Source organism: Dermacentor albipictus, chromosome 1 (genome assembly GCF_038994185.2).
Source record: "Dermacentor albipictus isolate Rhodes 1998 colony chromosome 1, USDA_Dalb.pri_finalv2, whole genome shotgun sequence".
NCBI classification, from domain to species: domain Eukaryota; kingdom Metazoa; phylum Arthropoda; class Arachnida; order Ixodida; family Ixodidae; genus Dermacentor; species Dermacentor albipictus.
Genome location: NC_091821.1, coordinates 242,647,586 through 242,666,979, shown reverse-complemented (window position 1 = coordinate 242,666,979; position 19,394 = coordinate 242,647,586). Strand labels below are relative to the sequence as shown.

Sequence of the window (19,394 nt, the reverse complement as noted above, 5' to 3'; positions counted from 1 at the left end):
ATGTTTAACGCGTACACGTCACTTCGACGCGCTGAGAGTTCTTGCGGTTTTGTGGCGTCGCGTGACAGGCAGGTGAAGTGGGTGCAGCCCGAAAACTCTTGACCAATAGCCGAGGGCTAATGGCGAGAAGGCGTCGAATCAGAAATAGCTATTTTTCTTTTGTTCGGTCCAATCATGCATAATCAGTGTGTACACGTTATATCAGATGGGGATCTATCGTGGTTTTCGTGACATTGCGTGACAGACAGGTGAAGTGGGGGTGGTCCAAAAAAGTTTTTGACGAATCGTGGAGGGCTGATTGCAGAATTGGAATATAAAAATTTGGAATAGTTTTACGTTATAGCACCCCACAGTACGCTTTCAGCCATTTATTTACACTGATTCAGAATATTTCTCCTTCTTCTTCGTCGCTTTCGGCAGCTGATCCTCTTAGATCGCTACATATTCCAGGGCTCCTGTTTTCATCAATCCGAAGATAGCATGGAAGTATATTCATGGGGGGGGGGGGGCTCGTCGACCTTGCTTCGGGGTCCCTGGTAATAGACGGTCTTCAATATACGCTGCTGTTTCGCTATGTTTGTGACGAAGTAAGCAACCTTAACTAGAGATTTCGAATCCAGATCCCTTGCGTACAAGGACCGTGCTTCCAGGCTGTACATTGGGGATCCCCGAGCGGTTACTCCTATCAAAGTTCCTCTTCATTGTCTGTCGATATCGTTCTTTCTGCTCATCGGCCATAGCTTTTTCTTTGCGGACTAATCTATCAACTAAGCCAAGCTCTTGGTCTGCTGTGGCAACCAGCATACTTCTTCAAAAGCCGCAAATTTGGCACTGCAACTTGCAACCTGCAACCTGCAATTCAGTCCTGCTCAGTGTACACGAGCGGTTGCAATGAGACACAGCTGCATCAAGGGTGCACTTCTACCCACCTTTGAAGTTTGAATAAAAAGAAAGAAACATCATCACCTCTCTAATCACCCTTTCTGCAAGCCAGTTAGCTTCAGGGTGATATGGTGCACGAAAGCGTAGTTCGATGCCTTTTTCTTTTACCAACCATCGAGGCTTCAGAGTTCGGAAAGCGGGTCCATTGTGAGCAACGATCTTGACATCTGTGAGCGCGCTAAGTTCAAGGAGTGAAGCCACGGAGTCCGCATCTTCGCAGCCAACCCTATAGCTGCAACATAGCGCGTGCACTCGTGCATGGCCACCAAAAATGCTTGAAAAACTTCTTGATTTCCGCAAATTCAAGGTGCAACACTTCGAAGGGTACATCAGAATATGCAGAAATTATGATATTATTTCCTCGTGACCTGAACTTCACATTGTAGATCTGACATTCGCGGTACGTCTTAATGTAGTTAGCGACATCAGCCTTCATGTTCGTCAAAGTGAACCTCTGTGTGAGCTTTCTGTACGTCCTCCAAAATTTATCATGTCAATTCACATTTTGTACTATTAAGGTATAGGCTGGCAATAGTTGGCACTGCTCTTTCAAGTACGTGTACCTTCCCATTTTTAAACATCACTTGTTATGTTCCTTACTAAGGTCTTATAAGGTTCACGTGTTCAAATCTAGTCTCATGGGTTATGCGAACTCTAGACAACGCGTGAGCATCCTGGTGATTTTGCCCACGACGATGAGCTACTTGGACGGTACACTGCTGGATCTCACTCGTCTTTTGTGCAACTCTCCCATTTAGCTGTGCGAGATGGAGCGGATGAGCCAAGGCCTCATTTTCTGTAAATGCTTGAAACATCTGCCCTCCAAGTATGTTCTGAAATACCTGAGGGCCATGACCACTGCTAATGCCTTTTTTTCCGTGGTGCAATCGTTTACTTGGGTCTTGGTAAAACGTGTACGAAAACATCACCGCCCAAGCACTCCGTACAGATGGTTAACCAGTGAAGCTGAAACGTGTGGCCCAGGTGTTTATCACTGGGTCAATCACGACGGTTCAATAAACGACGGCTTGGTAGACTGCCGGATCCTCGGTACGCAGTTGCTGCTTGCGCTCGGCTGCACGAGCCTGTTCTTGTGCCCGGGCTGCAGCAGTGGCACGGCGCAGATAAGCTCGTTCCCGGTTCTGCTCAAGGCGCTGCTGATCGAAAGCTACCTGCTCCTCAGGAGTACGTATGACGCGCGGCCGACCCATTTCGGAGTCGGAGATAAACTCCTGCGCGCGTTCGGCTGCGACGGAGAGCAACGACATCACTACTGGCGCAGCCAATCACGCGCCTCTCTTTCTCTCTCTCTCTCTGTGTCTTTTTTTAGCATGCTCATGGGTTTGCGCCGGAGGAGTTTTCTACGTACAGGCGACAGACGGACCGACGGACGGTTGAACCGGCTAGCCATATACAGCTTCGCTGTAAACTATCCCATTTCTCCTTGTTGCCTGGACGCAGGCTCCTTGACATTTTTTAAGTGAAGAACAGCCTCAGTTCCGCAGTGTGAATCATCAGTGTACAGTTCAAAAGGTGAGTTGAAGTCAGGAAGCGTTAGTACAGGGTCGGATGATATTGTGTTAATCAGTTCCAATTAAGAGCGTTCGCACTCGCCAGACGACATGAATAAAACGCCTTTTTGAATTAAGGCTGTGAGGCAATTCGTTAGTTCTTAGGCGTAGTTCTTAGGAAACGCTCGGAAGTACCTGGTGAATCCTAAAAGTCACGCAGGGAATGAACATTGTGAGGCTTCGCAAGAGACCTGATACGCCGCACACTTTCTTCCTTAATACTCTTAGTCTTTCTGTCAGAGCATGTGCCGAGACCACAGTCTGGCAAAAGAATTCGCTTTTCCTCGTGTTGATTTTGAGCCTTGCGCTACTGAGTGCGTGCAGCACTGGTGAAAGAATAGTTACATGGTCGTTTATGGCCCTTTAATAAACTAAAGTTTCATCGACGTCTCCATTGCCAAAATTTCCAATGAATTCTTTGATTACATCATTCATCATTTTCTGAAACTACGCGGCCGAGTTTTTCCATCCGAACGGGAGTTGGTAATATTCGCACACGTTAAACGGTGCGACGAATGGCAGTGAACTTCCCTCAGAGGCACTTGCCAATATCCTTGCACTAGTTTATGCTTGAAAACTACTTGCACCCACCGCTCTCATCAATTATCTCGTCAATTCTTGGCATTTGGAAGGGAAAGAGATCTGTTTGCCGGTTGATGAGCCGGTAATCTGTGTACAAACGGTAGGATCCATCTTTTTAGGCGCGATAGAAATCGGACAGGCAAACGACGACGTGGAAGGTCTAATGATGCCAGCGTTCAACGCTGAAGCTCCTGTTTTAAGCAAGTCTCTTTCTCGTGGCTCAAGGCTTCTTTCCGACGACACTTTGATCTCGCATTTCGAAGGGCACTTCGATTATTGCGGGATAGGTGCCAATAGAAATGAGCTCCGGATACTTTGACGTCACTTCGCGATCGCAGATCACAGGCTTGTCCGTCATCGTTTAAGGCAATCAGCGCGGCCACAACCCTACCGAGCCGATGCCTGAAATAAACTTTAGCCTGCTTCGTCAATTGCGCAAGCCCGTACCCGTTACTATATCTCGCACTCTATTAACCATCGCGCTCAGCGCCACGTATAATTGGCGCATTCGACAATCAGCCAACAGTATTCGTTGACTCACCCGCCCCTTACGAACCGACGTGAGAGTGAAAACGTGTATCGTGGCCACGAAGTCGGTCCTGCTGCTTTAGCCTTTCGAAGTTCTTTTTCCGTGCTTTCCTTTTCTTTGGTTTCTGCGGTCACTTTAGTTCCGGAGTCGCTTTCGCTTGGATTCGCTCCAAGGACATGTATTACTCTGCGTGAGCCGCCGCATAGAGACGATCGGGCCACCAACAGCGTAAGGTAAAGGGCGGAACGCAAGAACCACCTGGGAAACAGAAGAAAGAGAATTCGTTATCAATCTGCATAAATTCCTGCCAGGAAGCAGCACACATCTGTGAATGTTGTGAAACTAGTGCTTCCTTATCTAGTACTTTTATTCCACTGACTTCTTGCTTTAGCGTAGTAACTTAGCAAGGTTTAGAAGGAAGGCAAGGTGATTTTTCAGCGGTAGCAACAACGCCACAATATCTTCGGTGCATTAACACGGGGCTGTCATATGTCTCAGATACTTAGCTGGTTTCCCGAGGGAATCTGCACATGGGCAAATACGTATTTTCTGAGGCCCGTGCCTGCCCGCAAGGCCAGTATTCACAAAGGAGTTCATAGCTGGACCAGTAAATGCAAGTATGCTTTGGCCCATTGCGAAAGCGAACATAACACAAGCGAGGGCGACCGGCTTATGACAACACAGCTCCTATACAAACAAAGGCCCGTATTCCCCCCCCCCCCCCGACCCCCCCCCCAAAAGTTCCTACACTAGAATTTTTCATCAAAACAGACGTCAGCCGATCGTAACGTTGGACATATTAGCGAAAGCGGCCTGCCAATAGCTAACCGCACTTACGAACAAAAAGCTTTGTGAATTTGGCTACTATATTGTCGCTGTAGAGGCGCGCGTTACTTTTCTCCCCCTCCCCCCTTTCCTCCTTTGTCTTGCTCTAGCTGAAGAGTTCGCAACATTCACATATGCGCAGTTGCTCTCTTGCCAACTACTATAGGTCAGTGAAGAGTGTACTGCCAGCTCGCTGAATCGGTTCATCACATGTTTCCGTAAACAGACGCTTACCCGTCGTTACATCTATGATAAAACCTGTATTCTGGACCATAGTTATACGGAATACTGTTCCCATGAGGACATTAACCTCGAATAAGAAGTGAAAATATATAACCGGGTACGTCGACAAATAACCCTATTGGATTGGATCATATAAACAACCTTTGAATTGTCGCACCCCCCTATGAGTTATCAGTATTGCGTGGGCATTAACAGTTCCATGCCGCATAGAAATCTGTGGATATATCCCACCCCAATGGAAAATCGTTGTTGGCTTATTTTTAAATAACAGTCACATTTCTGCGAATTTGTTAGCCGGTCAGCGCAACTGAGTACCGTGTAAGTGTAGACGACCTCAATAATTAAACTGCCACCTACACAGGACCGCCTCTTTGCGGCTGCCGCTGCGTAGCAAATCCTTTGGTCACTCTTGAAGTCCGCACCCAGGGAGCCAGCAGACGGGCACGTGTGGCATTACATAGAGACAAACATTTCGACCTGCTGAAGAAAGACCAGCGGCGAACGTAGTACGTGTGCCTGTGGTGCAAACTTAGTAGATGGAGGTTGGGAGGTGGTGGGAAGGGAAATGGGGGGGGGGGGGGTAGGAGGTTGTCGAAGCGTTGGCAGCGGACGGTGCAGTCGCGGTATAGCGCCTCCATGGCCATTTAATTAAACACTCCTCGGTGGGGACAAGAGGATAGGTGGGCTGCGCTCTTGGGCAGCCCCGAACTCAGCGACCAAACCCTGGCCGTCCAGCGTGCCCGCGACCGGGCCGTCAAGCTCGGCTTGGCGGTCCCTACGTGGGACTAGCCGGGTGGCGCGGGGTCTCCCCTGCGTCTTCTCTGGACCAAAATAAAGTTACTTCACTCACTCACTCACTCACTCACAAGTGTTTGGCCAAGAAATAGCAAACAGAGCGCTCGGAGCGTCCCACGTGCGCGGGCGAAAATCGCTGCGCGAGCCTGAAAAACATATTGGTCAGCACGCGCATCTCTGCAAGTCTGCGCATCCATCTTTGTCACGCGAACAACAGCAAAGCGAAGCGGCCAGACCGTATGTCACGCAAACTCCAACTCCTTTATTAATTTTTTTCTTTCGCTCTTTTGAAATGGTGCGCGATGGACGCCAAAGACGTGGGACGAAGGCGCGGGCATCAACTCCTCGCGGAGCCCGAAAGGAGCCGCAAGGACGCCGCCATTATTGATTCTGATGGATGGCTTGTGCAACCGGAGCGCGCCGCCTCCCGATAACCGTGCGCGCACGTGTACCCCCGTACCGGCCGATATGTGGTCGCCTCGGTCTGCCGCGAGACTGCGTTGACTGCGACGCGGTCAGAACTGCGCCGCTGGGGCGAATGAGGGGAAATGTGTCCTGCTCCCTATAGTGTCAGTCGAGACGATGGCCGCGAATGCCAGCCATCACTTGATGCTTGCATTGGAAAACATGGAGCGAATCATGCGCTTGCGTAGTCTCCGCCGATGGCTGCCTGCTGGACTTGTTGACACATAGGCTGTTTCAGTGCTGCAATACAGGAGGAAACAGAAAAGAGGGCCGGGAAGTCCATCCTCATGCGATCGAGACCACTGGTGTGGACCCTTCACAGGCTCATATATAGTGCCACCACTCCGTTCACGCCTTCGACCAATCTTCAATTATCTTACGCCTCGCTTCTAGAAAGTCTAGTTTTTCCATCCGGTTCTGTTGGTAGTCGATATATAGTGCCTCCCTAAAGAGTTGCCAGATCACATTAATTTATCACACTCTTTTTGAGGTTCCTACAAAGAAGCCGTAACCTTCTAGCATTATGCGTGATGCAGACGGCACTAGCTTGTTAAAAAACTTACCAAGTACGTTCATGCATGTACATGACTAAGATGACAATGCTAGAATAACTTGAATTGCTTCTATCTGAACATTCACTTGGAACAGTGTCAGCAGGCACTCCTCTCTACGTGAAGTGCTGAAAGACTTAAACGTGCGAAACGGTTCTCACCACTTACAGAATTGCCTGTCTACCATATGCAGGGGACAAATGAACAAAGTATAAATCGCTCGAAGGCATCGCAACCACACAAATACAATGGAGTTAGAAGAAGTTGTTAAGAGAGAGAGAGAGAGAAAGCAAGGAGAAGAATGGCAGGGAGGTCAACCAGACGAGCGTCCGATTTGTTACCCTACACTGGGGAAAAAGAAGCTGTGAATGTTAAACATGGTGCTATAGGCCTCGTGCGCTGCTGTTTCGAATAGGACATGCAGCGCCACTACGGCGAGGGCCAGCGAAAAATTTGTGTTCCCTGCTCGCCGCCGCGCAGGCAGGGGTGAGAATGACCACTAGCGACGGGAACCTAAGTACTCGATGGAAAAAAGAAGAGAGAAAGAGAGAGAGTCTGTCTACTGTTGCGTGCACAGGTGTCACCCTCACAACAGCTATAATAACACACCACCTGGAAGCTGGAGAATGCGAAACTATATCGATTTCTCTGGAAATCGTATCGAGGCTGATTGCAGTCGCACGGCGCGCGCAAACCAACGCGTCTTCCACACTTTCTTCTGGTTGCTCTCTTAGATATTATTTGGGCCTATTCGGGTCCCTTGTTTTCGTTCATTATTCTAATGAACCTGTAACGTATCGAAACTCGAGCCACTGCATGCATAGTACTCCTAACAAAAAGCGGAGAGCTCACTTTGCTGCAGCTGCCTTCGTATCTGACGTCGCGAGCTCGCTTTTGAGCAGCACCAGTATCCACAAAAATTTCTTACGCTAGCATTGTTCTGTGAGGGAAAGTGGTAGCCGATCCTGATGCCTGATTAGCGACGGCGGCCGGCCGAGCGCTAATGAACGAGCAGATTTGGGAATGCGAGTCGGGCCCAGGCTGCTTGTTCCTGGTTCATCGTAGGGCAGGCCCGCTTTCTGCAATAGCGTCAAACTCGTGCCAGGCCGCGAAACTGCGGCACGCGCACGTTCGTATAGTACCGGTCACCACGTGCTATAGCCAATGCGTGCCGCGTATATGGGCCAAACGGATGAGCCAAGCTGGTGATAAAACAAACCTTTCTAAAATGCAAGTACTACAAAAGGAGTGTTGCGATAATAACCGGAATGCGTGGCAAGGAAACAGTGTACACATATTTATGTTGGAGTGTCCAAGCGTTGCGGACACAAACCGCGTGCGTAGAAAACAACGCGAAGCAAGCACGAAAGAGCCCGCAGGACCCACAACGGAGTTCGCGTCCCTTAATGCTTAGTGCGGCTTGGGTATCTTATTATCTTATTCTAACAAACAAACAAAAATTCTCTACTGCGCTCACGTCTAAGTGCACGTTGTACTCCATGCTTTTTATTTGTGCCACGCACTTTCCGAAGATTTCCAACAAACCGGTGGCACTGCTGAACTCTTCCCTCGCGCAATACATGATTAGCGACGTAGAAGTCAGCACCGTGAACCGAATTGCAGTTCAGATCAACAATGCTTCATTTGAAGTACTTGCCAGCGTTACTATCCTTCTATGTAGCCGCAAAACAGCAGGCGGTGTTCGTTTCGCGATGCTCTTGTCACACGGCTACAGCCGCCGCGTATACAACTTCGGGCAACGCGCCGGGACGGGAGCACATGGAATTTGCTCGCCCTGGCCGTCGCGGCGCTGTCGCGTTCGGGAACGCTGGCGCCGCCATACAAGCGCGCGAGGCCTTTAGAAATTCCCGAAGACCTACGAGAACAGCTGAAGCTGTAGCGCACTGTGACAACGCTGCACAGCTTTAGCTCCACTGACGTTCAAGATGGTATCCAGTGGTTATCATCAACGTGTTCACGCGTATTCTGCATGACAAGTTCTGCGCATCTGCTGGCGTAGGTCACTCGACAAAAAACAAAAAACAAAACAAAAAAAAACAATAAAACAAGGCAGTCTCGCTTTAAGTGCGAAACAACGACAGTGATAGTTGGCGCAGTTTCTGAGACCCGGCGCTGCGAAGAATAGTTTTCGTGTCGCTTCGTTTCGTGGCTCAACAGTATTTAGAATGCAGGGTTCGTGATGTTCGTTAACCCCTTACCGCATAGCGTTTGTGTAGCAGAAAGGCCATAAAATTAAGCATGCAACGCTAACATATCGCCCGGGCGGACTGTTTGCCTTTATTAATGCGAAAGCGTTACATGTCCTATGAGGCAGAAAATCCGGCGTGATCGAGCGGTGGTACCAAATATCATCATCATCATTGACGTCACCAGCGTCTTGTATGATGTCAGTAATAATACAGATGATAGTAAATGGTATGCGTCTACGTCAGTCGTGATGCTGAAGATGGTAAATGGTATAACACCTTTAATTAGCAGTAATTATGCGCACTTAAGGTGAATTGGAGGGAACTAAAGTGAATTAAAATTAGAACAAGCTATAGAGTAAGGTGACTTAATGTGGCGTGAAGTGAATTAAAGTTAAGTAAAGGTGACTGAAGGTGGATTAAAGTGAATTACGGTGGACTAACGTGGAGTTGTGATTAACATGTGCCAATGTATGACGTCACGTGTCATGGACATAACCAATTAATTATAGAAGTCATAATGCCAGCGCATTAAAACCATGTAAGGATACTTAGGTAACTGTCAATTTTTTATGCATGGCGTTTTTATGCGTGGTGGTTAATTCGCGCAATCGTAAAGCCCGCATGCGTTAACTAAAAGACACTGCAGCACGCAACACTTAAGCGCATGCGCAATAATAACTGCAATAGGAGTGATTAATCGTTTTTGACGTGTAATGTGTACGGGAGGTGTACTGCTTGCCAAATATGGTGGCTTTCGAGTAGGCGCTTTACAGAGCTGTACCAACGAGAGCTGTACCAACGAGAGCTGCGTGGTAGCCACCATAATGCGCACTGTACTGTTGCGAGTGATCTTGAGCCCGTGCTTTCAAAACGAAGTTTATTGCACGTAATATAAATAACAAGGCTGTAGCATTTCCCATCTTTACCTGCTCGCAACAGTCTCGAAACACCACGTGTATTTAAACAGTTAGAATGTGTTCCGGCACCGGTGCGAACCAATATATGACAATAAATAGAAAGAGTAAGCTGCATTAGTAAACCATGCTTCTGCAATAGCGAAATGGTCATTCATATGTGAGAGGATGCTCGGCTGGCCCGAAAAAGACGCAAGAACGAATGACTCGTGCTACCACCACCCTGAAGTTCCCGTACCAGCGCGACATGACCTCATGATTTTGACCGAGTAACTACTTGGCCCAGTAAGTTTCTGGAATTTTCTCTCGTCAAAACGCAAAGACACGATAAAATACCCCTAAATCCTTGACGACACAATGACTTGCGGGAGGGGGGGGGGGTGCTTGTACTTCCTCCACTAGTAATCAGCCTTTGGCCGCTCACATGAATGAACATGTTTTGAAACAGCACTTTACCAGCCTAAACTGATTCAATGGATTCGGGCCTGTCCAAGCGTGTGGCGAGCCGTAACGCAGAGCCGCATAGGCCTCTCTGCAGCCATGCGCGCTTTTGTAGAGGTGCCGGGGCGCGCCGTGCGACTCTCAGGCGTGGATGGCCGGCGAACGCCTCTGCATGCAGGCTCCTCGCGCTGGAGGGGCGCGCGCGGTGGCCGTGCAGCGCGGATGACAGGTCGCCCGGCGGCGACTCTCTGCCACGGGCGTCTCAAGGCCGCCGCACTGCACGGCAGACACGGCCAGACCAAAACAAAGCCAGTGGAGAGGTCTTTGCGTAAGCAGCCCGCGGCGCTGCGCACGGCGGAAAGGGCACGGCGCTCCCGTCCACTGATGCATCGTGCGCCGCGCAGGCACGATTAATGCGGCACACTCGCTGTTCCCGAACGCCGCACCCTCTGCTGCTGCTGCTGCTGCTGCTGGGAACCCCACCTGTCCGCGGTTGCACTGGGGAGGGAGGAAAGAAATAAGGAAGAAAAATAACGTGGGGGGGAGTGACTGGGAGTCGGAGCTGGCGAGTACGGAAAAAGGGGGCGATGTCGAGGAAAAGTTATTTTTTCAAGGTCGCCCATGCCTGGTGTTACCGGCACAGATACAACGTGTCTCTGCTGGCCGCCAATGCCCAGTGGGCGATGAGGAACGTTTTCTGTTTGTTTAGCCCCGGTCGCGTGGCTGCCAATTGGCTCCGCTTGCAACGGCCGCCGGACGGTGAACGAGAACGTCTTTGTCCGCGTCCCTCCGGTCAATGAAAAACGAATATTTAACTCCAATGATAAGAAACAAGGGACCTATGAAAATTTCAGTGATCCATTTCTTTTGGATGCTAACACTCCGTTAGATTCTTTCTTTCTTTCTTTCTTTCTTTCTTTCTTTCTTTCTTTCTTTCTTTCTTTCTTTCTTTCTTTCTTTCTTTCTTTCTTTCTTTCTTTCTTTCTTTCTTTCTTTCTTTCTTTCTTTCTTTCTTTTCTCTTCATTTATGCCACAAGTGGTACATGTGGACAGTTGACAGTTGATTCCGCAAAGAAAGAACAAAAATTGAAAAATGAAAAAGAAAACTTGCATTGAGCTGCCACAAGCAGCAATAAGACAGATCAAAATAGTGCGTTGTTTTGGTGGGTGATTTTGTGTGTTGCTTTTCAAGTTAACGTGGTACGTTTATTTGTTTATTTATTTATGTGTTTGTTTATTTATTTATTTAGTAGTGCAGGCATAATGACGCAAACAGGAGGGGAAAATAAATAGTACAGAGCAGAGGGCTAAAATAAAAAAAAAGCTGTTTGCCGAATGCGCAACAGCAGTGGTCAGAACAGGTGATACCAGGGGTTGTAGCTTATGCTCCGCCACTTACACGAAATCTGGAGGCGAGTTGCAAGGACAGTACACGGTCAGCGGCAGAGAAGCAAAGTGGCGATGCACTAGACATGTTTTTCGGCGGCACACGAGGCCATTGAAGGTACGGTAAAGAGGAGAGATGGGTTAGCTGTATCAGTAAGTTACCCTTACACGATATGTAGAAAGAAAGCTAGGGTTACAGTGAGCTTGGTAAGCCAGAAAAGATGTAAAAACGAAAGGCGCCGGTGTCGACGCCGCCTTGAAGTGCCCGCACCAGCTCGTCGCGATTTCACGGATTTCGACGGCATTTGCTCGGGACTGGTTAATTTCTTATCGACAAAAATGCATATCCTGAACCAGCGAAAGAGTTAACTTGAAGGGCTTCGAGAACGTGTACTGCGCTACGATGGCACAAATACGAAAAAATACTTTGTAATCTCACGTTGACGTACCGCCGCTGGTGTTTCGGCACGAAATAAGAAAAACAAATTTGGCCTTTTTTTTTTTGCGATAATCATCCCACTACCGCGAAATTAGCGAAACCAGTTCTGAAAGAATACTACAGTGGAGCTCCTCTACAACGAACGCCTTTGCAGCAAAATGACTTTTAGGATTTTTCTTTTTTTTTTTGTTCTGTTTATTATGTTGAGTTTTCCCATTATGTCTCATTGAGTGTTGCTGTTCTGCTATTTTATTCTTGTTGCCTATTCCTTTAATACGCTTCTCTAGATGTTTATAGAATTTTTGTCAGCCCCCTATGTAATACCCTCGTTGTGAGGGCCTTTAGGGGTTTCTTGAAATAAATCGCGATGAAGTAACCGTGTCCCGGTTCTCTTGTAAGCGGTGCGGTGCGCGACCTTTACAACGAAGTGACGTGTATAACGAACGATTTAGGAGGACCCAAGCACTTCGTTATAAAGGCATTCGACTGTATGCAAGTCTAAAGTGATTTAGTACTTCTATTCAGCGTCCCTTTAAGGCCGTGGACAGCCGTGCCACTAAAGAAAACGGGTGCAGGGGCGTTTGACGAAGGAGGAAGGCGAGGGGCCGGAGAGAGAGAGAGAGAGAGAGAGAAGAATACAGGAAGGCAGGGATGTTAACCAGTCAATAGTCTGGTTGGCTACCCTACACTGGGGGAAGGGAGAAGGGGAAGAGAAAGAAGGGAGATAGAAGGTGTAGGTACGTGTACGGACAGCACTTCAGTTAAAGTCGCTCGAGCAAACCAGAAGTTCTGAGAAAACACAAAAGTGCCTTCACTGCCTTCTGAGCCGGTGATCGGTCGGGACGACTCTAATATTGTCTGTTCACTCAGAGGACGATCGTCTAGTTTCCTCAATGTCTCGGACAAATACGAGGGGCCAGGAATGTAATCCTGTCGTATTACATGAAATCAGCGGGGCGGACAGTGCGAAACGACAATGTCGGCGCGACAGGCGGGTGGCACGCATAAGAGGCCGCAGCTGTATCGCCGTCTTGATGATGAATGGGGACAGAACGGGCCTGTAATGAGCGCCAAGCAAAGAGAGCCCGACGCAATGTCGTGGGCGGCAAACGCGTTCATTATTCCATCAGCGCCTCCGCGCGCCGTCCCTCCGCCGCGACAGTAGCTGCGAGCCGGCTCAAACGAGGAAACCAGTTTTCTTCTACGCGATATTCGAGCCGGCGCTGTACAGCCCACTGGTGGGCGCAAGTGGCCGGGTTTATCGGGTCACTGCTGCGCGCCGTGGCGCAAGAAGCTACCACTTGTGTGGGCGGCTCCCGGTTGGGTCCTCAAGACCCGAGCCCGTCGCCTTAGGTCCGAGGGGGCCGCGGAGCCCGCCTTGCCGTGGCCACAGTGAAGAGCTCTGGACTATAGGGCACCGAAACGGCCTGGGTTCTGCTTGCGTACGCAAGTGCCGCCTGGGTGCCAGCAGGACCCAAGCACAGTGCGGACTCTCGCGTTTACACAAAGCGCTTTCGTGCCGTTATCTAACGTTCTCTAATAAGAATGCTTTTCTTGAGCTATCCCGATAGTGCACTTAGTGCAGTTAATCATTGTTTCATCGACAGCTGTTCGTCGGTAGGTGTCGTGACACGTTCAATGCCTATAGTTACGTTTAAATGAACCCGATAAAGCCGGGTTGAGTGAGCATCTCGGGCCGAAAACCGGTCGAGGGTTTCCTGTAAACGCTAGCGGATCGGGCCGAGCAGTCGTCAAGGCATATGGTCGAGGCAAGTTCTGTCAACCCGCCTGCAAAGGGTCGCTGGACTCGCGCAGGGACGCTAGGCAATATGCATTTATAAACGCGCTCAGGTCGGGATGGTTCACCTCAACTTCTGACTCGACCCGCTGGCGTCGAGTTCGGGCAAACGAAGCGGATAGGTTTGCCATGTGTATGTATTTCGCCTACTGGAGAACCGCTAGCAGTATTGATGAATGCATCTTTAAGTGCAGTCGTTACCATCTTTATTCCCTTTATTACCAAATTTTTTTAACAACCACTCGATATTCCCTGCAGCGAGATTGCCTGTAGTCACAACTTAATCATAATTTTATTTTGTTCGAAAGCCAGAATAATACATCATCATAATAAATCACGTAGGGGAAAGGGCAACTAATTCCCCCACGCCGCACACACACACAACGCACACATGCACACGCACGCACGCACACGCACGCACGCACGCACGCACGCACGCACGCACGCACGCACGCACGCACGAATTGCGCATTTCATTCGTACAAGCCAGCACTTTGAGACACTTGGCGCGTTAGCCGCGTCGCATAGCAACAATTTAATTATAAAAGGTAACCACGCGCATCTTCTAGCTGACGATGAAGATAGAAATTACGAAACCCCGTTCGTCACCGAAATGTGCTGCGCGTCCCTCATCGTATACTGTGCCGCTGCGGCACGTTTCTGAAAGGTCGAGCACGTCGTGTCTTGTGCTTCAACGCGTTTTAATGCTGAGTAAAATTTCAGCTTGATCCGCGAGGTCCACCATGGTGGCTGAGGGACACGTTTGTCACTGAACTCTGCTATGCGTCTGTGTCGTAAGGCGATGTTCTGCCTTGCTGGCTCATGCAAGCTTCGCGTACACCAATTACCACAGTGCGTGATCTCTGTAGAATTTTTTACCCGTCCTTTTTTCATACTTCGGTATTGTAAGAGTGAAAGAGCCACGTATCGAACTCGGCATGCCAATGCGACCCGCAGAGCACTTCACTAGACAATCTGAAAGCTTTCGCGGGCGATAATTAGGCGGCGATAACTAGAGCGCATGTTATGAACCCACTCAATTTGGATTGATCAGTGCATAGCACCCACGGACGCGCTCGTTATGATGTGGCAATAAAGCTAAAATTGTTGTTGCGCAGCCAGCGCTGCGTGTTGTTTCCTTTGTGTGCTTCTATTCTATAGAGTTCTTTGTGTAGTCACCTCGTACGTAGCTTATGCCCTTTCACGTCTATTCTTACTTTCTGCTTTTAACGCAGTACCAACTTTCACCCACGCAGGATAGCCAACCGGAATTACCCCTGGTTATAACCTTCCCCGTCTTTCTATACATCTCTGGCGTCAATGAAAGTGCGGCTTTGTTAATAGGCACCATCAAACCATGCCGTATTACGGCCCGTGAGCGTTTTCTTTATATTTGCCTATCTGCAAATGAAACAAAAATACAGAAAAAAGACATAAAGGTACAAAGCCCACTTAAATGTCTTGACGAACTGTTTATGAACCGTAACGAAAGCAATGGCACTGCGCAAGTGCCTTGATACGGGTACTTGAAGCAGAGGTACGTGTTCATTCGGATATTTTTGCCGTTATAGATGAAGGAGAGAAAGTAGTGATTTCCTGCAGTGTATTGCTCAGACGCTCTATCGGGTCAACCACGCTGGCGTTTACCTGCGAGACGAAAGAACGCGCTGCTGCTGTGCCGCAGTCTATATATAGCAAAGAGCATTCATCTCAGGCTGTCTCCTTGCGTACTGCGCTCTCAGTCTCTTCTAGAGGCCTCGTTTGTCAACAACCCGAGTTTCTGCCGAACACCAGCGCTTGTCTGCTTTTATTGTTTTCTTGTGACCGCGCAATGAGACGCTGGGCAGACGAAGGGTGGCGCCGGTGACCGCCGGACAGGGCCTCTTACCGCGCGGCCCGGCTCTCCCCATGACGTCACACCGGCGGCAGAAGAGGGAACAAAGAGAAATGTCCGCGAGCGGGCCGGTAATTACTGGCAACCTTGAATGAGAAACGTTTAGGGTGATGCGAGCCGCCGCCGCGCGTAGCCGCGGAGGGAGGAAGACTCCCGCGAGAGCTCCCCAGACGATGCGGCCGCTCGTCTGCTTTGAGTAGCCCACTGCTATGCAGTCGAGCGTGTTTCGTTGCCTTACAAATTTCGGTTGTATCTTGTTTTTTCCTCCCGTTTAGCCTCTCCAGCGGAGGCGTTTACTCCCGTCATGTCTCGGCAGACATGTCCATCTTCGCCGGCGAGCCGTTTCCCGCGCAGATACATTCGCTTCGGTCTGTTACTGCAGGGTCGAGCGCTCGAGTCGCGGACAGTCACGGTGTTTTTCGAGGCCTTGTTATGCTCCAGAGGCACCGAAGCGCGCCGACAGGCACGGCCCGCCACCGCCTTGGGCAAATAACGCCTATGGCTCACTGCTTTCAAAGGTGGGTTAGTAACCTACACCTGCCCACACGCGCGCAAGGGGAGGCGGCGAAGCACTACATTCGCCGTGTTTTTCAAGTGTCCAGCTCGTCTCCGGCGGACGGCTTGCGAAAACGATGAGAGTAACGGCACACGCCGGTCTCATGGCTGTCATATGACACTGTATGCGTGGGCCGCCTGTAAACAAGTCTGAAAAAGCCAGTACGATACTTTGGCCGCCTTATCGAGTGCACATGATGCATGGCTTCTCCCTTCGGGGTCGTGTGGCCGATTTCGTGTTTTTCTGAAGTCCATCAATGGTTTTCCTCGGAAGAGCGTCGAGAGAGAAAAACCTAGCAGACAGAAACGGAAAGGGTTTGTTGCCCAATCGGCGATCGGAGTTGCAAGATTGTTTCACGAGTAGCAGTCAAGGAACCGCTCGGAGCGTGATGGCGGCCGACGCGTTGCACGCACGCGCGCCAGCTGCACCGAGGTAATGCAACACTCCATTTTTAGCGATGCGCCTTCTGAGCGGCTCCTGCAGCTCCAGTCGCCTCCCTCTGCCTCCAACGCGCAGCATGCTTAATGAAGGAGACAGCGAGGGACGATGGCGAAACGGCAATGATCGATGAAACCGACGCACGCGTGCACATGCACATGTACGGTGCACATTCGTGCTACTTCCGCAATGATCACGCGTTTGCAGCATTTTAAAGACACACCTTAAGATATATACACTGGCACAGCGATTGCGAAGTCGATGGCGCGCCAACATCACCAGCAGCAGTAAGTAATGGTTAGTGAAGCATAACGAGCTTGAAAAACACTTAACGAATGCAGATGCACAGAGTTTTCTGCGGCATATATAACCTACATATAAAGACCAAGTTGGCACTATGGAAGAACTTGATGTGGCGCCAAAAGTTATATTCCCGAGTCAACTGTCATCAGTACCTATACCAGGTCTTCACTTGCTGATGTTCATTAAAGGGCCACTGGTTGTCGAAATTAATCCGGAGTACGGCGTGCCTCATAATCATTCTCTCTCGTGATATCTCCAGCTACATACTCCCTGCAATATAGCTCTTCGTCCAAGCATGTCCTTGAGTGAACGACCCTGAATCTACGAACGAGAGAGAGAGAGAGAGAAAGAAAAAACGCCTCATCTATATCTTCGCACATTGTACACCGCAGTGTCTAGCGCGAAGGAGTGAGAACGGGGGAGGGAAAGTGGACCTTCGCCACTGCTCAATCATCTTGCGTCAGGCCAGTTTCTCCACATTTCTCGCCCTGTCTGAGACAGTTTGGCCCGTAGCGCGCTGCCCCACCGATTTGCTCGCCATCGCTTGGTTTCTTCCTTAGCCGACGAATTCCTGCGTTTACGGGCCCGCCCCAAAACAGGCACTGTTAGTATTTGGGCGCTTGTCCACCGTTGCACGGATGCAAGAAGGGGGCACGCAGTCGGCGCTCGGGGAGTCCTTCGGTTAGTGCCTTTCCCGGGCGTCGGTTCTTAGGCCTCGGGGGAGGAAGCCGTGGGCGGCGCGTCAGGCACTACGGTTAATCGCGGCTCATAATCGGTGCACACGGGGGGCGTGTGCGTAACCAGCTCGCACCCGTGGGAGAAGGAGATCACCAGATGCGGGGCGTGTTCGTTTGGCCAGAACGGCGCGCGGGGCCACGTGCCATCGCGTGACTTGGGCCACGCGGCACTTTGGCCGCTGCAGCCCTTTCGGGGCCGCCAGGACGACGGCTTCCGTTCGCAACAGACGCTTCCGAGCCGAGGAAACGCGGCCGAGGCTGCCGGCCGTCTGGCGCTGTGCAGCGGAGCTAAGCAAGAAGAAAAGCCGCCCGCCAGCGTAAGTGGTGTTATCTGAGTACTGTGTCTCACAACTGCGACGTGCGCGTATGCGTATACAGTAAAAGCTCGTTAATTCGAACCGCAAGGGGAAGCCGCTTCAGTTCGAATTAACGAAAGTTCGAACTAACGAAAGTGAAGGAGGGCAACAGTACACTGCGATTTGGAAGCAGTAGGGCATGTCAGAAATTTGGCGTGTCAGAAAGTGATGGCGTGTGCCGCGGGCACATGCCATCTTCAAGTCGAAGCTCTGGGTCCGACTGTGCCACACCACCGATGTCCACCGAAACGAACGTTAGCCGAGGCTTAACACATCACAATGAATCGCGACGGCCGATACCTCCTAAGCTGAAAACAGAGGTGCACAACCGATGAAGACTGCCGAGACAAAGACGCTGAACATGTGAAGGTGGCAAAAGCCCTGATTCGTTGGTTCTTGATTGCAAGCGCAGCTGCAACGTACTTGATTCACTGTGTTTCGGAGCTTGCCGTGCCATCTCCGCACAACATTAGCAGCTGTACAAGATTTGCAAAGCCTCCGAGATTCGCAATGGGCAAGAAGTCTCGGAGGTTACGTAGAACGGAGAGGCGGCAGCCGCCGCTGCCTTCTGGCTGACCCCGCGTCGGTTAGATTTTTTTCCGATTTTGCCTTCTCTCGCCGTTCTCTCCGTTTCGGAGGCAATACAGCCATGTGTGTAGGCAGTAGGCGCTTTTCTCTGGCCGTGTGCCAGGTGAGCGTAGTTCGAATTATCCGTGAGGGAACCTTCTCGCGTTCGAATTAACGGACTTTTTTATACATAGACTTCTGTGGAGCTTGGCCGGACCAAATCGTACAGTTCGAATTATCCATAAATTCGAATTATTGAAGTTCGAATTAACGAGCTTTCACTGTATATGCATTGACCAGAACGTGAAACGGCTGCAAGAACTAGTACCGCAGCGCATTCGATCGCCCTCAATGCGACCAGATGAATCGACAAACGAAAGGCTCGGTCTCTCTATACTTGTTTAACTGGGAAAGTTTGACGACACGAACGTTAGGAAGGTAATCGGATCGCTGTTTATTCATTTTTCGCATTTGGTTTTACAATACTGTCGTGAGAAAAGGGAATCCGAGAATATATTCTCGGATTCCCTTTCCTCACGACAGTATTGTAAAACCAAATGCGAAAAAGACAGCGTATACGCTGTCTTATAGAGGTAACCTCACCCTCTTTCGCACGTTTTACGCTTCACGTATCCAAGTTGTCCCTCATGTTCTGTCTTGGCTCGATTTCTCTGGAAAAATACCTTCGATCACGTATATTTCGAACGCTCTGCGAGTCTTGCACCACGCGTGTGTATTTGCCGTTCACAAAGCAAAACTGTCGGAGCGTTACGATCTGTACTGCAATGTACTGAATGCATGGAATAACATAGTTTTGCTGTCCTACCCGTGGGGCCTTCGAAGATCTTGTGC

At 49.9% G+C, this 19,394-nt stretch overlaps 1 protein-coding gene across 3 annotated transcripts in view; it reads left to right on the top strand.

The window, feature by feature from the left end:
- Positions 1-19,394, top strand: part of LOC135901604 (uncharacterized) — a 185,698-nt gene that overhangs the window by 122,707 nt on the left and 43,597 nt on the right. The window contains exon 1 of one of the 3 annotated variants that reach the window (XM_065431452.1): positions 17,827-17,936. The exons of the other annotated variants lie outside the window; for them this stretch is intronic. The gene's annotated coding sequence lies outside the window, so the exon portion shown is untranslated. Of the gene's footprint in view, positions 1-17,826; positions 17,937-19,394 lie in introns of those variants that run through there. 3 annotated transcript variants of the gene reach the window in all.